This window comes from Colletes latitarsis, chromosome 13 (assembly GCF_051014445.1).
Source record: "Colletes latitarsis isolate SP2378_abdomen chromosome 13, iyColLati1, whole genome shotgun sequence".
NCBI classification, from domain to species: domain Eukaryota; kingdom Metazoa; phylum Arthropoda; class Insecta; order Hymenoptera; family Colletidae; genus Colletes; species Colletes latitarsis.
In genome coordinates this window covers 9,830,024-9,855,296 of record NC_135146.1, presented here as the reverse complement: position 1 = coordinate 9,855,296, position 25,273 = coordinate 9,830,024, and the positions used below count along the sequence as shown (strand labels likewise).

At 30.9% G+C, this 25,273-nt stretch overlaps 1 protein-coding gene across 1 annotated transcript in view; it reads right to left on the bottom strand.

The window, feature by feature from the left end:
- Sam-s (S-adenosylmethionine Synthetase) overlaps positions 1 to 22,763 on the bottom strand; it is a 55,859-nt gene extending 33,096 nt beyond the window's left edge. Inside the window, exons 1-2 of the mRNA XM_076780717.1 lie at positions 22,727 to 22,763; positions 22,546 to 22,635 (exon numbers count right to left, since the gene is read on the bottom strand). The gene's annotated coding sequence lies outside the window, so the exon portion shown is untranslated. The remainder of the gene's footprint in view (positions 1 to 22,545; positions 22,636 to 22,726) is intronic.
- Between the last annotated feature and the right edge of the window lie 2,510 nt (positions 22,764 to 25,273).

The following is a 25,273-nucleotide window of genomic DNA, read 5'->3' as shown; positions in this document are numbered from 1 at the left end:
TCATCAATCTCGAAATATCACCGATTTCTTTTAAGCAATTTAGTGAAGTATCTATGCAACATATTATAACAATAACAATGGTAAATCTAATTTCAATATTTCACATATTAGCAAAATGACAATGTTAATTTAATTAACAATTTTTACTCAATATTCATCAATCTCGAAATATCGCGATTTCTTTTAAGCAATTAAGTGAAATATCTATGCAATATATTATAAGAATAACAATGGTAAATCTAATTTCAATATTACACATATTAGCAAAATGACAATGTTAATTCAATTAACAATTTTTACTCAATATTCATCAATCTCGAAATATCACGATTTCTTTTAAGCAATTTAGTGAAATATCTATGCAATATATTATAAGAATAACAATGGTAAATCTAATTTCAATATTTCACATACTAGCAAAATGACAATGTTAATTCAATTAACAATTTTTACTCAATATTCATCAATCTCGAAATATCACGATTTCTTTTAAGCAATTTAGTGAAATATCTATGCAATATATTATAAGAATAACAATGGTAAATCTAATTTCAATATTTCACATATTAGCATAATGACAATGTTAATTCAATTAACAATTTTTACACAATATTCATCAATCTCGAAATATCACGATTTCTTTTAAGCAATTTAGTGAAATATCTATGCAATATATTATAAGAATAACAATGGTAAATCTAATTTCAATATTTCACATACTAGCAAAATGACAATGTTAATTCAATTAACAATTTTTACTCAATATTCATCAATCTCGAAATATCACCATTTCTATTAACCAATATTTTGTTAGGGAAATAGCTTTCTAATAAATTATAATAACAACAATGCTAAATTTCAATTTTTTGCATATTAGCAAAATGACAATGTTAACAATTTTTACTCAATTTCCATTAAAATGGAAATATCACGATTTCTTTTAATCGATATTTTGTTAGTGAAATAGCTTTCTAATAAATTATAACAACAACAATGCTAAATTTCAATTTTTTGCATATTAGCAAAATGACAATGTTAACAATTTTTACTCCATTTCCATTAAAATGGAAATATCACGATTTCTTTTAATCGATATTTTGTTAGTGAAATAGCTTTCTAATAAATTATAACAACAACAATGCTAAATTTCAATTTTTTGCATATTAGCAAAATGACAATGTTAACAATTTTTACTCAATTTCCATTAAAATGGAAATATCATAGATTCTTTTAACCGATCAATATTTTGTTAGTGAAATAGCTTTCTAATATATTATAACAACAACAAAATTTTAATCTTTCAAATGTTAGTAAAATGACAATGTTACTTTGGTTAACAATTTTTACTCAATTTCCATCAATCTCGAAGTATCATAGATTCTTTTCATCCATCAATATTTTGTTAGTCAAATATCTTTCGAATATATTATAACAATAATGCTAAATCTAATTTGAATCTTTCAAATATTAGCAAAATGACAATGTTAACAATTACTACTCAATATTCATCAATCTCGAAATATCATAGATTCTTTTAACCGATCAATATTTTGTTAGTGAAATAGCTTTCTAATATATTATAACAACAACAAAATTTTAATCTTTCAAATGTTAGTAAAATGACAATGTTACTTTGGTTAACAATTTTTAGTCAATTTCCATCAATCTCGAAGTATCATAGATTCTTTTCACCCATCAATATTTTGTTAGTCAAATATCTTTCGAATATATTATAACAATAATGCTAAATCTAATTTGAATCTTTCAAATATTAGCAAAATGACAATGTTAACAATTTTTACTCAATATTCATCAATCTCGAAATATTATAGATTCTTTTAACCGATCAATATTTTGTTAGTGAAATAGCTTTCTAATAAATTATAACAACAACAAAATTTTAATCTTTCAAATGTTAGTAAAATGACAATGTTACTTTGGTTAACAATTTTTACTCAATTTCCATCAATCTCGAAGTATCATAGATTCTTTTCATCCATCAATATTTTGTTAGTCAAATATCTTTCGAATATATTATAACAATAATGCTAAATTTAATTTGAATCTTTCAAATATTAGCAAAATGACAATGTTAACAATTTTTACTCAATATTCATCAATCTCGAAATATCATAGATTCTTTTAACCCAACAATATTTTGTTAGTGAAATAGCTTTCTAATATATTATAAAAAGAACAATGCAAAATTTTAATCTTTCAAATGTTAGTAAAATGACACTGTTACTTTGGTTAACAATTTTTAGTCAATTTCCATCAATCTCGAAGTATCATAGATTCTTTTCATCCATCAATATTTAGTTAGTCAAATATCTTTCGAATATATTATAACAATAATGCTAAATCTAATTTGAATCTTTCAAATATTAGCAAAATGACAATGTTAACAATTACTACTCAATATTCATCAATCTCGAAATATCATAGATTCTTTTAACCCATCAATATTTTGTTAGTGAAATAGCTTTCTAATATATTATAAAAAGAACAATGCAAAATTTTAATCTTTCAAATGTTAGTAATATGACAATGTTAATTCAATTAACAATTTTTACTGAATTTCCATCAATCTCGAAATATCACGATTTAATTTAAGCAATTTAGTGAAATATCTATGCAATATATTATAAGAATAACAATGGTAAATCTAATTTCAATATTTCACATATTAGCAAAAGGACAATGTTAATACAATTAACAATTTTTACTCAATATTCATCAATCTCGAAATATCACGATTACTTTTACGCAATTTAGTGAAATATCTATGCAATATATTATAAGAATAACAATGGTAAATCTAATTTCAATATTTCACATATTAGCAAAATGACAATGTTAATTCAATTAACAATTTTTACTCAATATTCATCAATCTCGAAATATCACGATTTCTTTTAAGCAATTTAGTGAAGTATCTATGCAATATATTATAAGAATAACAATGGTAAATCTAATTTCAATATTACACATATTAGCAAAATGACAATGTTAATTCAATTAACAATTTTTACTCAATATTCATCAATCTCGAAATATCACCATTTCTATTAACCAATATTTTGTTAGGGAAATAGCTTTCTAATAAATTATAACAACAACAATGCTAAATTTCAATTTTTCAATTGTTAGTAAAATGACGATGTTACTTTGGTTAACAATTTCTACTCAATTTCCATCAATCTCGAAAGATCACGATATCTTTTAAGCAATTTAGTGAAATATCTATGCAATATATTATAAGAATAACAATGTTAAATCTAATTTCAATCTTTCATATATTATTAAAATGGCAATATTTCTTCAGTTAACAATTTCTACTCAATTTCCATCAATCTCCATTTATCTCGAAATATCACGATGTCTTTTAACCAATATTTTGTTAATAAAATATCTTTCTAATACATTATAACAACAACAATGTTAACTCTAATTTCAATCATTCATATTTTAGCAAAATGACAATGTTTCTTCAGTTAACAATGTCTACTCAATTTCCATTAAACTCGAAATATTGCCATTTCTTTTAACCAATATTTTGTTAATAAAATATCTTTCTAATATATTATAACAACAACAATGTTAAATCTAAGTTCAATCATTCATATATTAGCAAAATGGCAATGTTATTTTAGTTAACAATAACTAGTCAATTTCCATCAATTTCGAAATATTACGATTTCTTTCAACCAACATTTAGTTAGTCAAATATCTTTCTAATATATTATAACAACAACAATGTTAAATCTAATTTCAATCTTTCATATATTATTAAAATGGCAATGTTATTTTAGTTAACAATAACTACTCAATTTCCATCAATTTCGAAATATTACGATTTCTTTTAACCAATATTTTGTTAATAAAATATCTTTCTAATATATTATAACAACAACAATGTTAAATCTAAGTTAAATCATTCATATATTAGCAAAATAGCAATGTTATTTTAGTTAACAATCATATACTATTAAAATGGCAATGTTTCTTCAGTTAATAATTTCTACTCAATTTCCATCAATCTCGAAATATCACAATTTCTTTTAACCAATATTTTGTTAGTGAAATAGCTTTCTAATAAATTATAACAACAACAATGCTAAATTTCAATCTTTCAAATGTTAGTAAAATGACAATGTTACTTCAGTTAACAATTTTTACTCAATTTCCATCAATTTCGAAATATTACGAAATCTTTCAACCAATATTTTGTTAATAAAATATCTTTCTAATATATTATAACAACAACAATGTTAAATCTAATTTCAATCATTTATATATTATTAAAATGACAATACTACTTCAGTTAACAATTTCTACTCAATTTCCATCAATCTCCATTTATCTCGAAATATCACGATTTCTTTTAATCAATATTTTGTTAGTGAAATAGCTTTCTAATATATTATAACAACAACAATGTAAAATCTAATTTCAATCATTCATATATTATTAAAATGGCAATGTTTCTTCAATTAACAATTTCTACTCAATTTCCATCAATCTCGAAATATCACGAATTCATTTAACCAATATTTTGTTAATAAAATATCTTTCTAATATATTATAACAACAACAATGTTAAATCTAATTTCAATCTTTCATATATTATTAAAATGGCAATATTTCTTCAGTTAATAATTTCTACTCAATTTCCATCAATCTCCATTTATCTCGAAATATCACGATTTCTTTTACCCAATATTTTGTTAGTCAAATATCTTCCCAATATATTATACATCACCTCCTGAATTTAGTTGGACCAATATAGAAAAGAGTAAATTTTTTTGTCATTCATCGACAAACGCGAGCGCGTGCGTTGACAGAAGATAGGCGTATCTTACTTTAAAATTAAACGGCCGCTAAACGCTTTGTTAAACTCTTATTGTCATCTCGATTTGAATGGCAGGTATACAACATCGCGAAAGGTTTTCTATTATTGTTCGTGCATATAGAAAAGAGGCGATGCTTTATTCTTGGACACACAATGCCTTGAATGCACAAAGTTTCACAGTTAATCCATATTTCTTGGATCCCCTGATATTCAAACGAATCGTTACATCTGCATTTAATTTTAACGCGTTTTGGCAACATTCCATAACAAACAAAAAACAATTAAAAGAAGCGTTGAAAATAGAATAAAACTTCTTCTGAATCTACCAAGATATTAGTTAAATTGATTAATAATAGACTTAGAAAAGCAGAGAACAGAAAAGGAAACTCTACCAAATATTAGAAATAAAACTTTTTATAATTAGAGTTTAAGTTTTTGATTTATAACGATTTTTATTGTTTAGATTACGTTTAGATGCTTGCAGACAAGCAAAAACACAGTTGTTTTACAGAGAATCATAATAAAGCTTAGGTAGACATCAAATGTTGTTATTTCTATAGAATTAGGAGCATCCAAATGCATTGGTAGCTGTGTTGAGGTGATCAAAAAGCGTTTGTCGACACAATCACCCAATTAGACACCTCTAGAATGATGTAGAGAAGGAAATTAAAATGGTAAAACCTTCAAATGTAAACAATTTGTATGAAATAAACGCGTGGAAAGAGATTTTAACCGACATATGTATCACACTTGTTAGTTCCAAGTTTTGAAAATAGAATAAAATTTCTTCTGAATCTACCAAGATATTAGTTAAATTGATTAATAATAGACTTAGAAAAGCAGAGAACAGTAAAGGAAACTCTACCAAATATTAGAAATAAAACTTTTTATAATTAGGGTTTAAGTTTTTGATTTATAACGATTTTTATTGTTTAGATTACGTTTAGATGCTTGCAGACAAGCAAAAACACAGTTGTTTTACAGAGAAACATGATAAAGCTCAGGTAGACATCAAATGTTGTTATTTATATAGAATTAGGAGCATCCAAATGCATTGGTAGCTGTGTTGAGGTGATCAAAAAGCGTTTGTCGACACAATCACCTGATTGAACACCTCTAGAATGATGCAGAAAAGGAAATTAGAATGATAAAACCCTCAAATGTAAACAATTTGTATGAAATAAACGCGTGGAAAGAGATTTTAACCGACATATGTATCACACTTGTTAGTTCCAAGTTTTGAAAATAGAATAAAATTTCTTCTGAATCTACCAAGATATTAGTTAAATTGATTAATAATAGACTTAGAAAAGCAGAGAACAGTAAAGGAAACTCTACCAAATATTAGAAATAAAACTTTTTATAATTAGAGTTTAAGTTTTTGATTTATAACGATTTTTATTGTTTAGATTACGTTTAGATGCTTGCAGACAAGCAAAAACACAGTTGTTTTACAGAGAAACATAGTAAAGCTCAGGTAGACATCAAATGTTGTTATTTCTATAGAATTAGGAGCATCCAAATGCATTGGTAGCTGTGTTGAGGTGATCAAAAAGCGTTGGTAGGCACAATCACCTGATTGAACACCTCTAGAATGATGTAGAGAAGGAAATGAAAATGGTAAAACCCTCAAATGTAAACAATTTCTATAAAATAATCGCGTGGAAAGAGATTTGAACCGACAGATGCGTCACACTTGCTAATTCCAAGCTTGGTAGCTGTGTTGAGGTGATCAAAAAGCGTTTGTAGGCACAATCACCCAATTAGACACCACTAGAATGATGTAGAGAAGGAAATTAAACTGGTAAAATCCTCAAATGTAAACAATTTGTATGAAATAAACACTTGGAAAGAGATTTCAACTGATAGATGCGTCACACTTGTTAATTCCAAGCTTGGTAGCTGTGTTGAGGTGATCAAAAAGCGTTTGTAGGCACAATCACCCAATTAGACACCACTAGAATGATGTAGAGAAGAAAATTAAACTGGTAAAATCCTCAAATGTAAACAATTTGTATGAAATAAACACGTGGAAAGAGATTTCAACCGACATATGCGTCACACTTGTTAGTTCCAAGCTTGGGTAGCTGTGTTGAGGTGATCAAAAAGCGTTTGTCGACACAATCACCCAATTGAACACCTGTAAAATGATGCAGAGAAGGAAATTAAAATAGTAAAACCTTCAAATGTAAACAATTTGTATGAAACAAACGCGTGGAAAGAGATTTCAACCGACATATGCATCACACTTGTTAATTCCAAGCTTGGTAGCTGTGTTGAGGTGATCAAAAAGCGTTTGTCAACACAATCACCCGATTGAACACCTCTAAAATGATGTAGAGAAGGAAATGAAAATGATAAAACCGTCAAATGTAAACAATTTGTATGAAACAAACGCGTGGAAAGAGATTTGAACCGACAGATGCGTCACACTTGTTAGTTCCAAGCTTGATAGCTGTGTTGAGGTGATCAAAAAGCGTTGGTAGGTATAATCACCCGATTGAATACATCTAGAATGATGTAGAGAAGGAAATTAAACTGGTAAAACCCTCAAATGTAAACAATTTGTATGAAATAAACGCGTGGAAAGAGATTTCAACTGATAGATGCGTCACACTTGTTAGTTCCAAGCTTGCTAGCTTTGTTGAGGTGATCAAAAAGCGTTGGTAGGCACAATCACCCAATTAGACACCTCTAGAATGATGCAGAAAAGGAAATTAGAATGATAAAACCCTCAAATGTAAACAATTTGTATGAAACAAACGCGTGGAAAGAGATTTCAACCGACAGATGCTTTACACTTATCAGTTCCAAGCTTGCTAGCTGTGTTGAGGTGATCAAAAAGCGTTGGTAGGTATAATCACCCGATTGAATACATCTAGAATGATGTAGAGAAGGAAATTAAACTGGTAAAATCCTCAAATGTAAACAATTTGTATGAAATAAACACGTGGAAAGAGATTTCAATCGACAGATGCGTCACACTTGCTAATTCCAAGCTTGGTAGCTGTGTTGAGGTGATCAAAAAGCGTTGGTAGGCACAATCACCCAATTGAACACCTCTAGAATGATGTAGAGAACGAAATTAAAATAGTAAAACCCTCAAATGTAAACAAATTCTATAAAATAAACGCGTGGAAAGAGATTTCAACCGACAGATGCGTCACACTTGTTAGTTCCAAGCTTGGGTAGCTCTGTTGAGGTGATCAAAGCGTTGGTAGGTATAATCACCCGATTGAATACATCTAGAATGATGTAGAGAAGGAAATTAAACTGGTAAAATCCACAAATGTAAACGATTTGTATGAAACAAACGCGTGGAAAGAGATTTCAATCGACAGATGCGCCACACTTGTTAGTTCCAAGCTTGCTAGCTTTGTTGAGATGATCAAAAAGCGTTGGTAGGTATAATCACCCGATTGAACACCTCTAGAATGATGTAGAGAAGGAAACTGAAATAGTAAAACCTTTAAATGTAAACAATTTCTATAAAATAAACGCGTGGAAAGAGATTTGAATACAGATGCGTCACATTCGTTAGTTCCAAGCTTGCTAGCTGTGTTGAGGTGATCAAAAAGCGTTGGTAGGAACAATCACCCAATTAGACACCTCTAGAATGATGTAGAGAAGGAAATTGAACTGGTAAAACCTTCAAATGTAAACAATTTCTATAAAATAAACGCGTGGAAAGAGATTTCAACCGACATATGCATCACATTTGTTAGTTCCAAGCTTGCTAGCTGTGTTGAGGTGATCAAAAAGCGTTAGTAGGCACAATCACCCAATTGAACACCTCTAGAATGATGTACAGAAGGAAATGAAAATGGTAAAACCCTCAAATGTACACAAATTCTATAAAATAAACGCGTGGAAAGAGATTTCAATCGACAGATGCGTCACACTTGTTAGTTCCAAGCTTGGGTACCTGTGTTCAGGTGATCAAAGCGTTGGTAGGCACAATCACCCAATTAGACACCACTAGAATGATGTAGAGAAGGAAATTAAAATGGTAAAACCCTCAAATGTAAACGATTTGTATGAAAGAAACGCGTGGAAAGAGATTTGAACCGACAGATGCGTCACACTTATCAGTTCCAAGCTTGTTAGCTGTGTTGAGGTGATCAAAAAGCGTTTGTAGGCAGAATCACCCAATTAGACACCACTAGAATGATGTAGAGAAGGAAATTAAAATGGTAAAACCCTCAAATGTAAACGATTTGTATGAAAGAAACGCGTGGAAAGAGATTTCAACCGACAGATGCATCACACTTGTTAGTTCCAAGCTTGGGTAGCTCTGTTGAGGTAATCAAAAAGTGTTTGTCGACACAATCACCCGATTGAATACATCTAGAATGATGTAGAGAAGGAAATTAGAATGATAAAACCCTCAAATGTAAACAATTTCTATGAAACAAACGTGTGGAAACAGATTTGAACCGACAGATGCGTCACACTTGCTAATTCCAAGCTTGATAGCTGTGTTGAGGTGATCAAAAAGCGTTGGTAGGTATAATCACCCGATTGAATACATCTAGAATGATGTAGAGAGGAAAATTAAAATGATAAAACCTTCAAATGTAAACAAATTCTATAAAATAAACGCGTGGAAAGAGATTTCAACCGACAGATGCGCCACACTTGTTAATTCCAAGCTTGGTAGCTGTGTTGAGGTAATCAAAAGGCGTTTGTCGACACAATCACCCGATTGAATACATCTAGAATGATGTAGAGAAAGAAATTAAAATGATAAAACCTTCAAATGTAAACAATTTCTATAAAATAACCGCGTGGAAAGAGATTTGAGCCGCCAGATGCATCACACTTATCAGTTCCAAGCTTGCTAGCTCTGTTGAGGTGCCCAAAAATAAAGATTGAAACTTGCATTTCCCTATTCAACTACTCCTAAAATACTCCCCAATTCCTAACAATGCATTTACTAATCAATTACTAAACAAACTCAATCATAAAGACTCTACTCCCAACTAAATCTCAAGAATCCTACTCTTAACAAATGCTGGCTTAATAGGATAAACATCGATACGACTTTGTGGACGCTGTATTAAACATAAACAGAAGATTTTCCCTATTCATACGCTCGCCTCTGTATACTGTGTCATCGTTCGTTGGAAAGTTCGAGTGCTCGCTTCTAATGTCGCGCGAGTTGGCCCGAAACAGAAGTTCACCGACCCTTGACACTGACTCGCGTCACGGAGGGAGCATAGAACCAGCAAGATGGAGAACGACGGAGAAAGGGAAAGAGTGGTGCTTGCTTTAACCTTGACCCCTGTGCAACCCTCCAGCCCCACCGCCCACCCGTTCCCCCCTCACAGCCCCCCTCCTCACCAGCTACTCTTCGCGCGTATATACACACATCCATACGTGTTTCGTACGGAAAAAGCCGACTGCCCGATCGATGGGCCAGCAGCTTGAAATAGACGAGAGTCTTCTAAATGTTAACCCTTAAATGCATGATGATGTATATGTACATCAGTGTTTTCTTCCTTACATAATTTCTAAACGGTAATTCAAACACAGTATTTTTTACTTTTAATAGGTGCTAAAAATATCTATCTTAGTTTTTGAACGCAAACTTTCATGATATGGCAGTTCACTTTTTTAACTGACAAAATTTGGCAGTTTGGCGCAACACTTTCAAATACACACTTTGGCGGTGAAATTGTAATTTCATTTTAGTGGATACTAAATAGTATTATTACGTGCAAAAAGTCATTCACTGCAGTAAGCCTAATTCGAAGACAATCGTATAATAGAATAGTACTTAGGGTACATTATTAATAGTAACTGTAATGCATACTGATGTAGATCTACATCAGTAAGTTTTCTTTATAAAAATATACTTTTTAGAAAAAAAAAATTTTTCTTTATTTTTCCCTTAATCTATGTTTAATTATCTACCTGTTTCAATTTATTGTATTTAAAAAGGAAAAATCATGCATTTAAGGGTTAAAGGAGCCTCCGCTTCGGCCAACAAGGGTACAACTAAGACTCTAAACATCGTCGATCAGGATTAAAATCCGCACTCGTTCGACTGACCCCCTCTAGCTCGTAACATTTGTTTAATCAACTTATTTATAGCCTTATACGCTTTTCCCTGGTGTTTTAAATAGTATCAACGCTCGCTTCGAGCTTTGACCCCCCTCCCCCCACAATAGGGTGGTTATTCTTCGACTTTTGATCGCTTTTTGACCCATCTGCATTCCAGATTGTGATACTTGGTGAAGGGAAGTTCTGTGCAATTTTTTGGGGGGAAAAACTTGATATTTTTTGACAATTTTTGGGGTTTCGCGTTAGAGTCGAGTGCCATGATTTAAGAAAGTTGTCGAATTAGGTTTTTTAGTGGAGTTATAGTTTTTTGTGTGAAAAACTTGATATTTTTTGACAATTTTTGGGGTTTCGCGTTAGAGTCGAATGCCATGTTTTAAGAAAGTTTTCGAATTAGGTTTTTTAATATAATTATAGTTTTTTGTGTGAAAAGCTTGATATTTTTTGACAATTTTTGGGGTTTCGCGTTAGAGTCGAGTGCCATGTTTTAAGAAAGTTTTCGAATTAGGTTTTTTAGTGGAATTATAGTTTTTTGTATGAAAAAATTGATATTTTTGGGGGTTTCGCGTTAGAGTCGAGTGCCATCTTTTAAGAAAATTTTCGAATGAGGTTTTTTGGTGGAATTATAGCTTTTTGTGTGAAAAACTTGATATTTTTTGACAATTTTCAGGGTTTCGCGTTAGAGTGCACTTGTGTCATGTTTTAAGAAAATTTTCGAATGAGGTTTTTTGGTGGAATTATAGTTTTTTGTGTGAAAGCTTGATATTTTTTGACAATTTTTGGGGTTTCGCGTTAGAGTGCACTTGTGCCATGTTTTAAGAAAGTTTTCGAATGAGGTTTTTTAGTGGAATTATAGCTTTTTGTGTGAAAAGCTTGATATTTTTTGACAGTTTTGGGGTTTCGCGTTAGAGTGCACTTGTGCCATGATTTAAGAAAGTTTTCGAATGAGGTTTTTTAGTGGAATTATAGTTTTTTGTGTGAAAAGCTTGATATTGTTCGACAATTTTTGGGGTTTCGCGTTAGAGTCGAGTGCCATGTTTTAAGACAGTTTTCGAATGAGGTTTTTTAGTATAATTATAGTTTTTTGTGTGAAAAACTTGATATTTTTTGACAATTTTTGGGGTTTCGCGTTAGAGTCGAGTGCCATGTTTTAAGAAAGTTTTCGAATGAGGTTTTTTTTAGTGGAATTATAATTTTTTGTGTGAAAAACTTGATATTTTTTGACAACTTTTAGGGTTTCGCGTTAGAGTCGAGTGCCATCTTTTAAGAAAATTTTCGTATGAGGTTTTTTAGTGGAATTATAGTTTTTTGTGTGAAAAACTTGATATTTTTGGGGGTTTCGCGTTAGAGTGCACTTGTGCCATGTTTTAAGAAAGTTTTCGAATTAGGTTTTTTAGTGGAATTATAGTTTTTTGTGTGAAAAACTTGATAATTTTTGGGGTTTCGCGTTAGAGTCGAGTGCCATCTTTTAAGAAAGTTTTCGACTGAGGTTTTTTAGTGGAATTATAGTTTTTTGTGTGAAAAACTTGATATTTTTGGGGGTTTCGCGTTAGAGTGCACTTGTGCCATGTTTTAAGACAGTTTTCGAATGAGGTTTTTTAGTATAATTATAGTTTTTGGTGAGAAAAGCTTGATATTTTTTGACAATTTTTGGAATTTCGCGTTAGAGTCGAGTGCCATGTTTTAAGAAAATTTTCGAATGAGGTTTTTTTTAGTGGAATTATAGTTTCTTGTGTGAAAAACTAGATATTTTTTGACAATTTTCAGGGTTTCGCGTTAGAGTGCACTTGTGTCATGTTTTAAGAAAATTTTCGAATGAGGTTTTTTGGTGGAATTATAGTTTTTTGTGTGAAAGCTTGATATTTTTTGACAATTTTTGGGGTTTCGCGTTAGAGTCGAGTGTCATGTTTTAAGAAAGTTGTCGAATTAGGTTTTTTAGTGGAATTATAGTTTTTTGTGTGGAAAACTTGATATTTTTTTACAGTTTTTGGGGTTTCGCGTTAGAGTCGAGTGCCATGTTTTAAGAAAGTTTTCGAATGAGGTTTTTTTTAGTGGAATTATAGTTTTTTGTGTGAAAAACTTGATATTTTTTGACAATTTTTAGGGTTTCGCGTTAGAGTGCACTTATGCCATCTTTTAAGACAGTTTTCGAATTAGGTTTTTTAGTGGAATTATAGTTTTTTGTGTGAAAAACTTGATATTTTTTGGGGTTTCGCGTTAGAGTCGAGTGCCATGTTTTAAGAAAGTTGTCGAATTAGGTTTTTTAGTGGAATTATAGCTTTTTGTGTGAAAAACTTGATATTTTTTGACAATTTTTAGGGTTTCGCGTTAGAGTCGAGTGCCATCTTTTAAGAAAGTTTTCGAATGAGGGTTTTTAGTGGAATTATAGTTTTTTGTGTGAAAAGCTTGATATTTTTTGACAATTTTTGGGGTTTCGCGTTAGAGTGCACTTGTGCCATCTTTTAAGAAAGTTTTCGAATGAGGTTTTTTAGTATAATTATAGTTTTTTGTGTGAAAAGCTTGATATTGTTCGACAATTTTTGGGGTTTCGCGTTAGAGTCGAGTGCCATGTTTTAAGACAGTTTTCGAATGAGGTTTTTTAGTATAATTATAGTTTTTTGTGTGAAAAACTTGATATTTTTTGACAATTTTTGGGGTTTCGCGTTAGAGTCGAGTGCCATGTTTTAAGAAAGTTTTCGAATGAGGTTTTTTTTAGTGGAATTATAATTTTTTGTGTGAAAAACTTGATATTTTTTGACAACTTTTAGGGTTTCGCGTTAGAGTCGAGTGCCATCTTTTAAGAAAATTTTCGTATGAGGTTTTTTAGTGGAATTATAGTTTTTTGTGTGAAAAACTTGATATTTTTGGGGGTTTCGCGTTAGAGTGCACTTGTGCCATGTTTTAAGAAAGTTTTCGAATTAGGTTTTTTAGTGGAATTATAGTTTTTTGTGTGAAAAACTTGATAATTTTTGGGGTTTCGCGTTAGAGTCGAGTGCCATCTTTTAAGAAAGTTTTCGACTGAGGTTTTTTAGTGGAATTATAGTTTCTTGTGTGAAAAACTAGATATTTTTTGACAATTTTCAGGGTTTCGCGTTAGAGTGCACTTGTGTCATGTTTTAAGAAAATTTTCGAATGAGGTTTTTTGGTGGAATTATAGTTTTTTGTGTGAAAGCTTGATATTTTTTGACAATTTTTGGGGTTTCGCGTTAGAGTCGAGTGTCATGTTTTAAGAAAGTTGTCGAATTAGGTTTTTTAGTGGAATTATAGTTTTTTGTGTGGAAAACTTGATATTTTTTTACAGTTTTTGGGGTTTCGCGTTAGAGTCGAGTGCCATGTTTTAAGAAAGTTTTCGAATGAGGTTTTTTTTAGTGGAATTATAGTTTTTTGTGTGAAAAACTTGATATTTTTTGACAATTTTTAGGGTTTCGCGTTAGAGTGCACTTGTGCCATCTTTTAAGACAGTTTTCGAATTAGGTTTTTTAGTGGAATTATAGTTTTTTGTGTGAAAAACTTGATATTTTTTGGGGTTTCGCGTTAGAGTCGAGTGCCATGTTTTAAGAAAGTTGTCGAATTAGGTTTTTTAGTGGAATTATAGCTTTTTGTGTGAAAAACTTGATATTTTTTGACAATTTTTAGGGTTTCGCGTTAGAGTCGAGTGCCATGTTTTAAGAAAGTTTTCGAATGAGGTTTTTTAGTGGAATTATAGTTTTTGGTGAGAAAAGCTTGATATTTTTTGACAATTTTTGGGATTTCGCGTTAGAGTCGAGTGCCATGTTTTAAGAAAGTTTTCGAATGAGGTTTTTTTTAGTGGAATTATAATTTTTTGTGTGAAAAACTTGATATTTTTTGACAATTTTTGGGATTTCGCGTTAGAGTCGAGTGCCATGTTTTAAGAAAGTTTTCGAATGAGGTTTTTTTTAGTGGAATTATAATTTTTTGTGTGAAAAACTTGTTGCAATTTTTTGACAATTTTTGGGGTTTCGCGTTAGAGTCGAGTGCCATCTTTTAAGAAAGTTGTCGAATGAGGTTTTTTTAGTGGAATTATAGTTTTTTGTGTTTGAAACGGTAACGTGAGTGTGATTTTTATTGTTATGTTTAGAATACTATGCAATTGGGCGTTTGGAGTGGAAATGTTTAGGAGATATTAGGGTGGTCCTTGTTTTTTGATTTATGATCTTGTTCGGAATGGGTCTATTAAATTATGATATTTGGAGAGGAAATAACGTGAGAGTGATTGGAAAACGAGAACCTGGGCAGTATTTGAGTTGAAATTTTCGAATTATAGCTGACTTTATGGCAGTTTAGGATATAATTGTATTCTGCTATTTTAGAAGTATTAATGAATATTTTTAAATAGAAGTACAATTTCTCAGATATTCTAGAGGCCAAAATAAGACGAAAATGAAGAATACCAATTTGTTCATGGAGGCTTCGTTAAAAAGTTATTAAAAAATTAAATTAAAAAATTTCAAATCGTTCTGGAAAAATTATTTTTGGTTGAGGGAGTCAATTTCAATCATTTTTGGTGAATAGATTTATCCCTGAAATCCTACGCAGTTTCCAGAAAAAATTCTTTACTGAAAATATAATGTCAAGCCAGAAATGATTCGCCAAAATTTCATGCGAATGTTTAAAACGTTATAACTCCTGAACGGATTGGGCGATTTTAAAGTTTAAAAAAGCAAACAACGCGTATTTTAGTCAAGAATATGTAGAAATTCCAAAAATGTCCGAAAACCTGTTCCTTAAACCCGTAAAATGTGAAAAACTCCATAAAAATGGTCCAATATTCAAACGGCCATAACTCAAATAATAGTGAATGAATTTCAATGAAACTTTTTTGTGAAGTAGAACTCATTAGTACCTACAAAAAAGTATTAGATAACTTTTCTGTAAAGCGCCAAACAAAATTACTAAAAATCAAAAACGAATTTTTAAGAAAAATCGACAGGGAGTAGGTGCCTAAATTTTCGACGAAATTGAAAAGTTTCAAATCGTTCTGGAAAAACTATTTTCTATCACAGGGGTTAATTACAATAATTTTTGGTCGATAGACATACCCCCGAAATCCTACCCATTTTCGAGAAACAAATTCGACAAATGCCTAAATTTTTCGGCGAAAATGAAAATTTTCAAATCGTTCTGAAAAAATTATTTCTAGCTAGAGGGATCAATTACAATCGTTTTAGGTCAATAGACATACCCTCGAAATCCTACTCACTTTCGAGAAAAAAATTCCTTACCGAAAATCTAAATTGAAGCCAGAAATGGTACCCTGAAATTTCATGCGAATCTCTAAAACGTTATAACTCATGAACGGATTGGGCAATTTTAATGTTTCAAAAACCAAACAACGCGCATTTTAGTCAAGAATATGTAGAAATCGCAAAAATATTCGAAAAGTTGAGCCTTGACTCCGTAAAGTTAGAAAAACTCCATGAAAATGGTGCAATCTTCAAACGGCCATAACTCTTACAATAGTGAATATATTTCAATGAAACTTTTTTCTAAAGTAGAGCTCATGGGTACCTACAAAAAAGTATTAGACAACTTTTCTGTAAGGCGTCAAACAAAATTACTAGAAATGAAAAATCAATTTTTAAGAAAAATCAACAGGGGGGGTAGGTGCCTAAATTTTTCGACGAAAAAAAAAACTTCAAATCGTTCTGAAAAAATTATTTCTAGTTAGGGAGATAAATTACAATCATTTTTGGTCAATAGACATACCCTCGAAATCCTATTCACTTTCGAGAAAAAAATTCTTTTCCGAAACTATAATACTTGACCCTAAATGATTCCCTGAAAATGTAAATATTTGAAATGTCATAACTCCTGAACGGATTAACGGATTTTAATGTTTAAAAAAGTAAACGACGCGTATTTTAGTGAAGAATATTTAGAAATTCTAAGTATATTGAAAAAGTTATTCCTTGACCCCATAAAATGAGAAAACCCCCGTAAAAGTGGCCCACTTTTCAAACGGCCATAACTCCTGTAATAGTGAATATATTTCAATGAAACTTTTTTCTAAAGTAGAGCCCATGGGTACCTACAAAAAAGTATTAGACAACTTTTCTGTAGAGCGCCAAACAAAATTACTAGAAATGAAAAACCAATTTTTAAGAAAAATCAACAGGGGGTGCCTAAATTTTTCGACGAAAAAAAAAAACTTCAAATCGTTCTGAAAAAATTATTTCTAGTTAGGGAGATAAATTACAATCATTTTTGGTCAATAAACATACCCTCGAAATCCTATTCACTTTCGAGAAAAAAATTCTTTACCGAAACTATAATACTTGACCCTAAATGATTCCCTGAAAATGTAAATATTTGAAATGTCATAACTCCTGAACGGATTAACGGATTTTAATGTTTAAAAAAGCAAACGACGCGTATTTTAGTGAAGAATATTTAGAAATTCTAAGAATATTGAAAAAGTTATTCCTTGACCCCATAAAATTAGAAAACCCCCGTAAAAGTGGCCCACTTTTCAAACGGCCATAACTCCTGCAATAGTGAATATATTTCAATGAAACTTTTTTCTAAAGTAGAGCCCATGGGTACCTACAAAAAAGTATTAGACAACTTTTCTGTAAGGCGTCAAACAAAATTACTAGAAATGAAAAACCAATTTTTAAGAAAAATCAACAGGGGGGGTAGGTGCCTAAATTTTTCGACGAAAAAAAAAAACTTCAAATCGTTCTGAAAAAATTATTTCTAGTTAGAGAGATAAATTACAATCATTTTTGGTCAATAGACATACCCTCGAATTCCTATTCACTTTCGAGAAAAAAATTCTTTTCCGAAACTATAATACTTGACCCTAAATGATTCCCTGAAAATGTAAATATTTGAAATGTCATAACTCCTGAACGGATTAACGTATTTTAATGTTTAAAAAAGCAAACGACGCGTATTTTAGTGAAGAATATTTAGAAATTCTAAGAATATTGAAAAAGTTATTCCTTGACCCCATAAAATGAGAAAACCCCCGTAAAAGTGGCCCACTTTTCAAACGGCCATAACTCCTGCAATAGTGAATATATTTCAATGAAACTTTTTTCTAAAGTAGAGCTCATGGGTACTTACAAAAAAGTATTAGACAACTTTTCTGTAAGGCGTCAAACAAAATTACTAGAAATGAAAAACCAATTTTTAAGAAAAATCAACAGGGGGGGGTAGGTGCCTAAATTTTTCGACGAAAAAAAAAAACTTCAAATCGTTCTGAAAAAATTATTTCTAGTTAGGGAGATAAATTATAATCATTTTTGGTCAATAGACATACCCTCGAAATCCTACTCACTTTCGAGAAAAAAATTCTTTACCGAAACTATAATACTTGACCCTAAATGATTCCCTGAAAATGTAAATATTTGAAATGTCATAACTCCTGAACGGATTAACGGATTTTAATGTTTAAAAAAGTAAACGACGCGTATTTTAGTGAAGAATATTTAGAAATTCTACGAATATTGAAAAAGTTATTCCTTGACCCCATAAAATGAGAAAACCCCCGTAAAAGTGGCCCACTTTTCAAACGGCCATAACTCCTGCAATAGTGAATATATTTCAATGAAACTTTTTTCTAAAGTAGAGCTCATAGGTACCTACAAAAAAGTATTAGACAACTTTTCTGTAAGGCGTCAAACAAAATTACTAGAAATGAAAAACCAATTTTTAAGAAAAATCAACAGGGGGGGGTAGGTGCCTAAATTTTTCGACGAAAAAAAAAAACTTCAAATCGTTCTGAAAAAATTATTTCTAGTTAGAGAGATAAATTACAATCATTTTTGGTCAATAGACATACCCTCGAAATCCTATTCACTTTCGAGAAAAAAATCCTTTTCCGAAACTATAATACTTGACCCTAAATGATTCCCTGAAAATGTAAATATTTGAAATGTCATAACTCCTGAACGGATTAACGGATTTTAATGTTTAAAAAAGCAAACGACGCGTATTTTAGTGAAGAATATTTAGAAATTCTTAGAATATTGAAAAAGTTATTCCTTGACCCATAAAATGAGAAAACCCCCGTAAAAGTGGCCCACTTTTCAAACGGCCATAACTCCTGCAATAGTGAATATATTTCAATGAAACTTTTTTCTAAAGTAGAGCTCATGGGTACCTACAAAAAAGTATTAGACAACTTTTCTGTAGGGCGTCAAACAAAATTACTAAAAATCAAAAAGTTATTTTTAAGAAAAATCGACATACTCGAATTTTTTTCTCAAAAGTACGTAGGAATTCGAGGGTGTGTCTATTCACCAAAAATGATTGTAATTGACCCCCGCAACCGAAAATAATTTTTGTAAAACGATTTGAAATTTTTTTTTCCGTCGAAAAATTTCACAGCTTCTCCATCAAGTATCACGATCTACGTGCGTCAGCAAAATAAAAAAAAATATTTTGTTCTCTGTTACTAAGAACTGTTGAATTTCCTAACAGTCTCATGATAAAAAAATCATCTGCAGTAACGATGTATATGGCTAGAGTTTCTTTCTTGTTTTGGCCACAGGTTCTACGAACTCATGGTGTTTATACAAAGATAAGAGTTCTTCGCTAGGGCGAGTTGCTCGTCACTCTCACCTTTGTTCCGCGGGCAAACAGTTTGTAAACCGATCTCTGATTGAACGGATATCTAAAATATATCTTCGCGTTACGAATAAAGACTAAATATTCTACAGTTAAATACTGTCTAATTCTGTTGAATTATTAACAAAAATTATCGTCCAGATATCCTTGTATATTTTTTTAATAACAGTTTTTAATAACAAACGATTACAAATGGTTCTTACCGTATTTATTTTAATTTTCTGAAAATAATTCTTATTTTAATTTTAATACACTCTGACGAGAAGCGTCACTCAGGTGCGAAGAATTAATTTCCTAAAAATTCCGAGAGAAACTTCCCACATTTTATTCCTTCTTCCTTGGAAACAGCGAACACAAATAATTAATAAATTCGATTTAGCTGGCTGATTTATCCAATACGCAGAGGTAACAGTTGCAGTTGTAGTATTTTTAATTATTTGTATTCGTTCCTCGACGTATCTCCGATGCACATCTTGCTACCTATCCGACACGGTGGCTCTCTTACAAACGAATCTTTAAGAAAAATCGACAGGGAGTAGATGTTGAAATTGTTTGGTAAAAAAAAAAATTTCAAATCGTTCCAAAAAAATTATTTTTAGTTGCAAGGGACAATTACAATCATTTTTGGTTATTACACATACCTTCTAAATCTTACGCATTTTCGAGAAAAAAATTCTTTACTGAAAATCAAATTAGGTGCCCAAATTTTTGGACGAAAAAAAAAAATTTCAAAGCGTTCTGGAAAAATTGTTTTCAGTTGCAAGGGTCAATTGCAATTATTTTTGGTGAATAGACATATCCTCGAAATCCTACGCAGTTTCGAGAAAAAAATTCTATTCCGAAATATAATTTGAGGTTAGAAATGTTTCCCCGAAATGAGAATCTTTAAAACGTTACAACTCCTGAACGGATTGAAGGATTTTAATGTTTCAAAAAGCAAACAACGCGTATTTTAGTGAAGAATATTTTGAAATTCTAAGAATATTGAAAAAGTTATTCCTTGACCCCATAAAATGAGAAAAACTCCATAAAAATGGTCCAATCTTCAAACGGCCATAACTCCTGCAATAGTGAATATATTTCAATGAAACTTTTTTCTGAACTGAAGCCCATGGGCACCTACAAAAAAGTATTAAACAAAATTTCCCTAGAACGTCTAATAAATTTATTAAAAATGAAAAACGAATATTTAAGAACAATCGACAGGAAGTAGATGCTGAAATTGTTTGGTAAAAAAAAAAAATTCAAATCGTTCCCAAAAAATTATTTTTAGTTGCAAGGGTAAATTACAATCATTTTTGGTCATTACACATACCCTCGAAATCTTACGCCTTTTCGAGAAAAAAATTCTTTACTGAAAAACAAATTAGGTGCCCAAATTTTTGGACGAAAAAAAAAATTTCAAATCGTTCCAAAAAAATTATTTTTAGTTGCAAGGGTAAATTGCAATCATTTTTGGTGAATAGACATACCCTCGAAATCCTACGCAGTTTCGAGAAAAAAATTCTTTACCGAAATATAATGTGAGGTTAGAAATGTTTTCCTGAGTACAGTCGGGGACAAAAGTAAATGGACAGAGGTTACCAATGAAATTTAACCAATGTAGCATTGCAATTACATGTTCAAGCTTTAACATTCAACCTTCTAGTATATAGATTAGAGATAAGGAGAAATTGCAAAGAAGAAACTGAAAGAATTATTGAAACTTTTAAAATGAACAACTTGTTGAATTATAATAACCTTAAAATCTGAATCAGAGTACAGTCATGGACAAAAGTAAATAGACAGAGGATATCAATGAAATTTAACCAATGTAGCGTTGCAATTACATGTTTAAGCTTTAACATTCAACCTTCTAGTATATAGATTAGAGATAAGAAGAAATTGCAAAGAAGAAACTGAAAGAATTATTGAAACTTTTAAAATGAACAACTTGTTGAATTATAATAACCTTAAAATCTGAATCAGAGTACAGTCAGGGACAAAAGTAAGTGGACAGAGGTTATCAATGAAATTTAACCAATGTAGCATTGCAATTACATGTTTAAGTTTTAACATTCAACCTTCTAGTATATAGATTAGAGATAAGGAGAAATTGCAAAGAAGAAACTGAAAGAGTTATTGAAACTTTTAAAATGAACTATTTGTCGAATTATAATAACCTTAAAATCTGAATCAGAGTACAGTCAGGGTCAAAAGTAAATGGACAGAGGATATCAATGAAATTTAACCAATGTAGCATTGCAATTACATGTTCAAGCTTTAACATTCATCCTTCTAGTATATAGATTAGAGATAAGGAGAAATTGCAAAGAAGAAACTGAAAGAATTATTGAAACTTTTAAAATGAACAATTTGTCGAATTATAATAACCTTAAAATCTGAATCAGAGTACAGTCAGGGACAAAAGTAAATGGACAGAGGATATCAATGAAATTTAACCAATGTAGCATTGCAATTACATGTTTAAGCTTTAACATTCAACCTTCTAGTATATAAATTAGAGATAAGGAGAAATTGCAAAGAAGAAACTGAAAGAATTATTGAAACTTTTAAAATGAACAACTTGTTGAATTATAATAACCTTAAAATCTGAATCAGAGTACAGTCATGGTCAAAAGTAAATGGACAGAGGTTATCAATGAAATTTATTAATTCATTCTCTATCACCCGATCCAATTGTAAATGGCCGCCAAAATAACCCAACTTTTTAGAAACGATCGACTCGAACATTAATGCTTTATTTTTCATTTCATTTCGTTATCAATGTAAGGTTATTACAAGCTGTAGCAATTTAATTCTACCGAATATCGAACACATGAATTTCTGGCGATTTACGTTTCCCAGATCGTTGCTTATCGTTCGATAAACCGCACAATTTCAATGCGTGTTTCCAATACTTGCGATTTTACGACTGTTTCGAATCGTGCACGAGAAATCATTGTTCGATAATTTCGTGTCGTTGACACGCCTGTATTTTTCAATTTTTTTTTTTGTATTCGATAGGCAAGGTTAATTTAAATAGCAACACTTACTCGATTCGCCATCAGATGTCTACAAAAAGCAGCCAAATCTTGCAAGTTTTCAAGGGACATCGGACAACGAATATTTGCTGCTTTTTCTCTCTAGAAATAGAAAACCCTGGTTTCACAATCTGAAATTATCTAGAAATATTATGATTATTATAATTACAATTAAACTTGTCAACAGTCAAACCTGTTAATACGGAATCGAAGTTCATGATCTCAACCACGTGTTATGATAGTGACCCCAGTGTTGACCAGTGAAGCACGTATGGTGGCGGCCATCTTCAAGAACGAACAACGAGCGACATCTGGTTAGTGGCCTCTGCACTAATACATTCCGAAAACCATTATTTTAAATAATAATACTTTGTTAAGGAACAAATTGTCGAATATTCTTGGAATTTCTATATATACTTCAGCAAAATACGCGTTGTTTGCATTTTGAAACATTAAAATCCTTCGATCCGTTCGGAAGTTATGATTTTTTAAACATACATATGCGAGGAAAGATTTCTGGCTAGACATTATATTTTCTAGAATTTTTTTCTCGAAACTGCGTAGGATTTTGGGGGTATGTCTATTCATCAAAAATGATTGTAATTGGCCCACGCAACTAAAAATAATTTTTTTGGAACGATTTGGAATTTTTTAATTCTGTCGAAAAATTTGTCAATCTATTCGAATTTATTTCTCGAAAGAGCGTAGGATTTTGAGGGTATGTGTAATTACTAAAAATGATTGCAATTGCCCCCCACAACAGAAAGTAATTTTTCTACAATGATTTGAAATTTTTCAATTTCGCCAACAAATTTGTCAATCTATTCGAATTTTTTTCTCGAAAATGCGTAGGATTTCGAGGGTATGTGTAATGACCAAAAATGATTGTTATTAATCCCCGCAACCGAAAATAATTTTTTTAGAACAATTTAAAATTATTTTCTTTCGTCGAAAGATTTAGGCGCCAAATTAGATTTTCGGTAAAGAATTTATTTCTTGAAAATGCGTAGGATTTCGGGGATATGTGTAATGATCAAAAATGATTGCAATTACCCCCCACAACCGAAAGTAATTTTTCTACAATGATTTGAAATTTTTCAATTTCGCCAAAAAATTTGTCAATCTATTCGAATTTTTTTCTCGAAAATGCGTAGGATTTCGAGGGTATGTGTAATGACCAAAAATGATTGTTATTGATCCCCGCAACTGAAAATAATTTTTTTAGAACAATTTAAAATTATTTTCTTTCGTCGAAAGATTTAGGCGCCAAATTAGATTTTCGGTAAAGAATTTATTTCTTGAAAATGCGTAGGATTTCGAGGGTATGTGTAATTACTAAAAATGATTGCAATTGCCCCCCACAACCGAAAGTAATTTTTCTACAATGATTTGAAATTTTTCAATTTCGCCAAAAAATTTGCCAATCTATTCGAATTTTTTTCTCGAAAATGCCTGGAATTTCGAGGGTATGTGTAATGACCAAAAATGATTGTTATTGCCCCCCACAACCAAAAATAATTTTTTTGGAACTATTTGAAATTTTTTAATTCCGTCGAAAAATTTGACCTCCTTTCTGAATTTTTTTCTCGAAATTGCGTGGGATTTCGAGGGTATGTGTAATGATCAAAAATGATTGTTATTGCCCCCCACGACAGAAAATAATTTTTTTAGAACGATTTGAAATTTTTTAATTTAATTCGGCGAAAAAAAAAATTTTCAATACGTTCTAAAAAAATTATTTTTAGTTGCAGGGTTCCATTACAGTCATTTTTGGTGAATACACATACCTTCGAAATCCTACGCACTTTCGAGAAAAAAAATTCTTTATTGAAAATCTAATACTTGACCCCTAATTGATTCCCTGAAATTTCATGTAAATATTTGACATGTCATAACTCCTGAACGGATTAACCGATTTTAATGTTTAAAAAAGCAAACGACGCGTATTTTGCTAGAAAATATGTAGAAATTCCAAAAATAATCGAAAAGTTGATCCTTGACCCCGAAAAATGAGGAAAACCCCATAAAAATGGTCCAATTTTCAAACAGCCATAATTCCTACAATAGTGAATATATTTCAATGAAACTTTTTTCTAAAGTAGATCTCATGGGTACCTACAAAAAAGTATTAGACAACTTTTCTGTAAAGCGCCAAACAAAATTATTAAAAATGAAAAACGAAGTTTTAAGAAAAATCAACAGGGCGTAGATGCCTAAATTTTTCGACGCAAAAAAAAATTTTGAAATTTCTCTAAAAAAATTATTTTCTATCGCAGGGGTTAATTACAATAATTTTTGGTCAATAGACATACCCCCGAAATCCTACCCACTTTCGAGAAAAAAATTCGACAAGGTGCCCAAATTTTTCGGCAAAGATGAAAATTTTCAAATCGTCCTGAAAAAATTATTTCTAACTAGGGGGATCATTTACAATCATTTTTGGTCGATAGACATACCCTCGAAATCCTACCCACTTTGGAGAAAAAAATTCCTTACCGAAAATATTATGTGAAGCCAGAAATGGTACCCTGAAATTTCATGTGAATCTTTAAAACGTCATAACTCCTGAACGGATTGGGCGATTTTAATGTTTCAAAATGCAAATAAGGCGTATTTTAGGGAAGAATATTTAGAAATTCTAAGAATATTGAAAAAGTTATTCCTTGACCCCATAAAATTAGAAAAACTCCATAAAAATGGTCCAATCTTCAAACGGCCATAACTCCTACAATAATAAATA